Here is a 7,313-nt window from a genome sequence, read left to right on the forward strand (position 1 = left end):
CACATTGAATCATTTATTACATCACATCTTCTTTTCTCTCACATCAGAGAAATCTCCTGATCTCGGAATCTGAGAAGATCTTATTTCATTTTCCGCACCTTCTCCCACTCATATTCAAGTACTAACTTGATCGTCGGAGGCGGAGCTCCAAACCCCCGGAGTCTCCGTTGTTTTGCAAGTACAAGCGCAGTCAGATCAGTCCTTGACCTGTAACTCTCCTGAGGGACAAAAACACCCAAAACACAAGGTTTCTAGAATATGTCATTAATCTCCTCCTTTCCTTTCCGTTCAACTTCTTAATGTATACGGTGCTTTCTAATTTAATTTTAATCAAAATTTTTATATTATATATTGCACAGGGCTAATTTAGTATTTAATATCAAATTACTCTAGTATAATGGAGACATAAGAACCTAAAAAATAGATTTCTCTCAACCAGTTTAACAACTATAGTTTGTTACACATTATTGAGCCAGCTCATCTTGAAATTTACAAATTTTTCGTATCATATTATATTGCTCCGTATTTAAATAGATTATTATTATTATTATTATTATTATTATTATTATTATTATTATTATTATTATTATTATTATTATAAACAAAAACCTACAAAGTTAACCGATTTACAAAGAAATTAGTGGGGAGCCGAGATGCAATCTGAGCCCCCACTCCTCTAGCTATAGCGAACCCGATCCTGCTGAAGATGTGATCAGTTGCACGAGCACTTATATCCCGAGTCCTTGAAAACGCATGAACCCACTTCAGTAATGCAACAACATCTTTCTCTAATTCCCCCAATGAAGAAAAGGAGAAGTGAAGAAAACCATAACCAATAGCCCCGCAACAGGCCCCATACTTGTCTCGTTTTCGCTGAGCAGCAATTGACACCACACGACCAGGAAAAAAGTCAGACAACCATGACTGTGTTATTATTATTACTCCCTCCGTGTTTTAATAAGTGTTACACTTACCAAATCCGGTCGTGTTTTAATAAGTGTTACACTTCCTTTTTTTGGCAAAAAACTACAATAAAATATTATATTTCTCTCCTCTCATGGTAATCCCCACCGAAACTAAATACTACTTTTTTATTATATATTTGCTCTCACATTCATTAGTTTTCAATAAATTATTAACCTCACTATCTTTCTTTTATAATTTTTAATACTCCAACTACCCACTTACCTCTTATTTTATCTAAGTCAATTAAATTGCCTAAAACTGTATGCCTGTCAAAGTGTAACTAGAGGGAATTCGAGTGGACCAAAATCGAGAGGGGTAGGGTCCTCCTTACTAAAAAAGAAGAAGAAGAATAATTTGGAATGCAAAGAAAGATAATCTTGACATTTCAACTAAAGTGAAAGTTTATAAAGTGATTTTCATATTATTATTATTATTATTATTATTATAATAAAAATATCAAAAAACCTACAAAGTCAATCAATTTACAAGAAATTGGTGGGGAGCCGAGATACAATCTGGGCCCCCACCCTCTAGCTATAGCAAACCCGATCCTATTGAAGATGTGAACGACTGCACGAGCACCAATATCCTGAGTCTTAGCGAACGCCTGAACCCGCTTCAACAACGCAATAACATCCTTCTTTAATTCCCCCAACAAAGAAAAGGAGAAAGGAAGAAAACCATAGCCAATAGCCCTGCAACGCGCCCCATACTTGTCCCACTTCCGCTGAGCCGCCGCCGACACAACACGACCAGGAACGAAGTCAGACAACCCCGATTGCGTTAAAGGTGAAGACCCCGTCAAGTCAACACATACATCAAGGCCTCTATCCCAGGAATAAAGCAACACATCTGCTGGTCGAATAGCCCCGTCGTTCCCTCCAGTCAACCCAACGTTAACCTCCTTTCGAGACGAAATCCCAGACTAAAAACAAATATCAACAAGGGTGTCACGAACAATGTTGTGCCGATGTTTAATACCCACCATCCCAGCACAAGACACTGCATGATCCCCATAAATATCCCCGTAAAAAACCCTTGAGCAAGCTGAACACGGTGTTGAAACGAAGAACAAAGGAACACCCAACCGGTAGCAAAGAACACTATGGTAAGTCTTACCATTCATAGTCTGACCCAAACCCGATATCGGGACCGTCCGCAACCAGGCTGAAGAGTGATCCCCCTGCCAGGACTTCCATAAGGCTACCTAACGCGGAGTTAAGGAAAAAGTGGAATCCGCAGATGTAGTGACCTTCGTGAAATATACATCTGCCAACTTTTTCATGACTCTGGGGGCAACGATCTCACTAGGGTTACTCATAAGGTCATTCTCCATAGATCTGTTAAAAAGTCTAAGAGCACCATCGAAGGCCGGTCCCGGACCAACAATACACGAATTGCGAAGAAGCGTAGCCTGGAGACCAGAAGACTGCAGACGCGATGCAAGGAAAGCATAATGTCGAACATCACCCGCCAAATAGACACCCAAACCACCATAAGAAAATAGTAAGGTGGCAAGTCGCCATTGCCAATCACCAAAACCAGGCCCCGAAGCTGTTACAATGCGCTCCAAAGAAGCCCGAAGGGCCATGTCAAAAGAAACCTGTGCTGTTTCAAAAAGACTTGGAGGACAAATGCGCATAGCAAAGTAGATTTTTGAAACCCCAATACACGCACGAAGAAGCAACAACTCACATTGGGGATCATCGAGCTTAGCAACAGCATCCATTAGCACAACGGTCTTCGACATTCTCTGTGAAACAAGCTCACCACAGAAAGAGGAATCAGCACTGACAGGACCACCCAGTAAACTTAACACCATGCACCGGACGACCAATATCCGGAGGAAAGACATCGACAAGACAGTTACGAAGGTCCTCCGAGGGCCAGAATACTTCCGTTTTCTCAACGTTGACATGGAGTTCGAGACGAGGTCCCTCCGCCAAAATCAACTCCAAAACCTTTCCTACCACTAAGGTGTCACCAATAATAGTCCTGTCATCTAAATACCAAGCTTGCAAACATAAGTCAAAAGAATCCCTGATTTGGCACACTAACGGATGAAGAACTAAAGCAAAAAGCAAAGGGCCTAGAGGATCACCCTGTTGCACTCCCTGACATGACCATAAGGTATGCTCCCCGTAAAACAGCCTGGCTGGAGTAGAGTAACAGAATTCAACCCATCGCGACAGAGTTGGACAACGGAGACGAACCTCACGCAACATAGCGAACGGTCTACCAACTTAAAAGCATTCTTAAAATTTGCAAGAGTAGCATCATTATAAAGGGCAAGACCAGAAGACGAAAGAACCCTAACCGCAGTAGTGAAATGCCCGTCAGAAATATTTCTCTTACACTGCTTAATATTACGCTCGGACAAATCATGATCCTCATTAGCGTTCAACAAAGGTGGAGACACATCAGCCAACGTGTCACGCACAAGCTGCACAGAACCACCAAGCTCACACCAAGAACGAATAGCAGCGGTGATGCTCTCTTCCTGCCGCAGTCGCTTGACACCCGAAGAACATTCTCGACTACTCCTCGGAGAAAAGATTTTAAGGACACATAGAGGCAACACAAGCAATTGAACCCAACAAGAGATGTCATCAGGCTTGCCAATCACCTTATCAATGGCCCCTTTGAGAACCCGAGAAAAACTCAAACGACACTTAGGAGGGATAGATTTTACTGAACGAAACCGCTTCGAAAGAAAACTATCAAGAAGAGAAACATCAAAAGCAAAATGAGGCTCACTAGGCACCCTAGGAAAAGGATCAGATACAGCAGGACCTTGCGGTTTAGGGAAACCATAAAGAACAAACCGAACAACACCATCCCCAGAATCAGGAGGGGCCACGAAGTCATCAGAATCAGTACCATGCTGACACTTCGTACGAAGAGAATGTGTTTTGAAACACTCCCCACAAAGCCAAATTCCCATACGATGAAAAGTTGACTCCGCCTCTAAGAAAATTGCCAAATTAGAAGTAAGAGAGTTTCGCATCAAATCCCGCGCATTCGCATAACAATGGCGGTCACGGAGATGAGTGATCAAAGAAGTTTTAGTGAACCCATTACCCCTACCATCGTAACACCCATTAAGACCCATGAACGGGCAATGAAAGAGAACACTAGGAGGCATAACATCCACCACAACTTGCCATAAGAGAACCGAAATACACCACACGCAAACTACACAAAAAACATTCCAAAAACGCAGTAAAGCAGCACCCAAAGTGACCAGAAACTTGCATCCAAAACAACACCCAAACTAAGCAGAAAAGCAGACCAAATATGTACCAGAAACAGAAGCAAATAGACGATATAATTGCCAGAAATTTTGACCGAAACACGCTTGAAAAATGACCTTAAACACGCCAGAAAATGCACTAGAAACAGACAGAAAACTGCACCCAAGAGCTGCCGAAACTGCACTAGAAAATTCCGCAAAATTAACCAGAATTTAGCCTGAAAACCAACCTGAAAACAGCCCGCAAATAGCCCCAAAAACCTACCTCAAAAATGCCCGGAAACAACCCCGAAAACGCTCACCATAAACGAGCCTAAAACGCTAGCAAATTACCGCCTGAAACATGACCAGAAAAATGCCCAGAAACTGCCAGAAAATGGCTTGAAACATGACCAGAAACACGCCCAGAAACTGCCAGAATCACAACCAGAAACAGCCCTTAAAACCGCCTGCCAACTGCAACAAAACAATCCTTAATACCGCCTTAAAAACCACCGACGGAAAACACCTTATAGCCACTTTAATTCCACCTGAAAGTCCTCTTGAAAACCACCTTAGAATTGCACCCAAAACCGCCAGAAACAGCCTGAATAATCGCCAAAAAATCGCTCGAAACTTCACCGAAATAAGCCCAGAAACAACCAACAAAATTCGCTGTAACTTCGCCGGAAAATGCTTGCTAAACGCCCAGAAATTGACAATCACAAAACCTGACACCTCGCCGGTGATCTTGCCGGAAAAAAGACGTGGAAGATTGGAAAAGCCTAAACCTACCCAACCCTAATCATTATTATTGTTATTATTATCATCATCATCATCATCATCATCATTATTATTCTTTTTCTTGCTTTGTACGAAGTATTTGGTAAGAATCTATTTCTAAATAATAAATATTAAAAAAAAAAAAGATGATCATTTTTTCTATTAACCCCTACAATACTAATTTTGTCACGGAAAATTGATGGAAAATAACTCAAATTATGATAGATAATGACCACAATAATTTCCGGGAAACCTTTGAGAATGGTATGACAATTTTTTATTTTTCAAATAATTTAAATTATATTCTAGGTAAAAGATTATTTATTTTTTTTTTCAAATCAAATTGTATTTTGTAGATAAATTTAATTATAATCCAGATAAATTGATATGACCACAATATATGGTGGAATCATTCAAAATTTATGATAATTTATTATTTTTCATATCAAATTGTATTTTGTAGATAAATGATAAATAAAGACCAGTCACAAGTCTACAAATTTAATTATTCAACTTAAAATATTACATACATTTATTGTTATGCTACGTAATTATTAGGATGTATACGAGTCAATTAAGCATTTAAGTCGAGTCGAGCATTATCTTGTTTTCATATCATACCTTCTTTATCTGCTTATCAGGAGCAGGAAGCACATCTAGTTATGTATTACCCTATATATTCATGTTCAAGTTGAGTTCACTGAGTCCAGTTCGAGCTCGAGCTTTTAAGCGAGCCCAAATATAGGTTCAAAGTCGTTTAGTTAATTAAGGGTCTGTTCACATTTACTTAATTTCAGTTCAGTTCAATTCAGTTGAGTTCAGCTCTAATCAGTTTAGTTCAGCTCCTAATTTCCCTCTCTCATAAAATATTCAGTTCAGTTCAGTTCAGCTCCAATCAGTTCAGTTCAGTAAATGTGAACGGGCCCTTAGTCAAGTGTTGTTATACAATGTGTAGTTGAATTAATCTCAATGCTATGCATACTTTTACAAAAATCAATTTTGAAAAGTATAATTGTACAAAAAAATAACATATTAATCATTGTCAAAATTATTAATTGGCCTTATTGTAAAATAAAAAAATAAAAAAAATAAAAATTTATTTCCAAATTAAATGTATTGTACAAGTTAAATTGTTTTAATGGGTAAATTTTTTTTTTTAGAAAAAAATTAGAAAAAAATTTCTCTAACCCTCACATACACATGTGTACTATGTACTTTCTTAATTTTCGTGAAAAAATCTAAATAGACTCTTAATTCAATTAGTAGAGCAGAGCAGATTTCAACAAGTGGAATAGCTAGAGTAAAGCAGAGCTTCCAATATAATGTAGAACAGAGCAGAGTAGAGCAGAATAATTTTCAGCAGAGTAGAACACAACAAAATAGAATTTAGCGAAGTAGAGCAGATTTCAGTAGAGCAAAACAGCTAAAAAGAACATTTACACATATCGCTACATTAATTTGTAATTATTATTTAAGAACAAAATTGTAAATAGGTTTTTTTTTTTTTTTTTTACTATTATAAAAATCTTATTATATTCTCTCTTTGAATAAATCGGACACCGCTTATTCTACATTTTCCATTAATTCAGTCATTGTTTTTATTTTTTTTTTTACTCATCTTCTTTCTTCTTAATTATTTATTGATTTTCAAAGCCTAATTTCAACTAGTATTTCATTCTATAACTAAGAAAATTTCAATTTCTCTGTTATATTATTTTCTTGTTTTCGTTTTTCAGTAATTGAGTTTTAGCATACAGACCCAAACACATTGGAAACAATAATAAGTCCATATTTACAATTCTCGCAAAAACTGATTTTTCATCCTTTGTTCTACCCATTGATGCTCTTTGTAATTTTTTTCTACAAGAGTCTATCTTCGAAACACGGTAAATTTGAAAAAAACCTCCCACCTTCGCCACCAAAGTTGCCAATCCCCTCACATGACCAATTTTTCTTTCTCTCTCCTCCATTCCCATGGCCACTACTTCCTTCTCTCTTCTCCATTCCCATGCCCGAGGTCGACCACATACGCGGATCTACAGCAGCCGGCTAGCCGGCCAAAAAAACGACACCCTAGTAGCAATTTATGAAAATTGGGGCCATACAAACCCTTTAGGGAAAGGGATTTGCTCGTACTAGTGGTGTTGCGGCGGTCAAATGTTGGTGCAGCGGCCTGTGGTGGTCGGCTGGGGTCGATTCGTAAAGGCTAGTGAAGCTAAAGGTAGTGCTGTGGGTGGTAGCTAGTGGTGTTGCGGCGGCCGGATGTTGGTGCGGCGGGCGTATGGTGGTCGGCAGGGGTCGATTCGTGAAGGTAAAGGTGGTGCTGTGGGTG

The sequence above is a fragment of the Chenopodium album genome, chromosome 16 (assembly GCF_948465745.1).
Source record: "Chenopodium album chromosome 16, dcCheAlbu1.1, whole genome shotgun sequence".
Taxonomy (NCBI): domain Eukaryota; kingdom Viridiplantae; phylum Streptophyta; class Magnoliopsida; order Caryophyllales; family Amaranthaceae; genus Chenopodium; species Chenopodium album.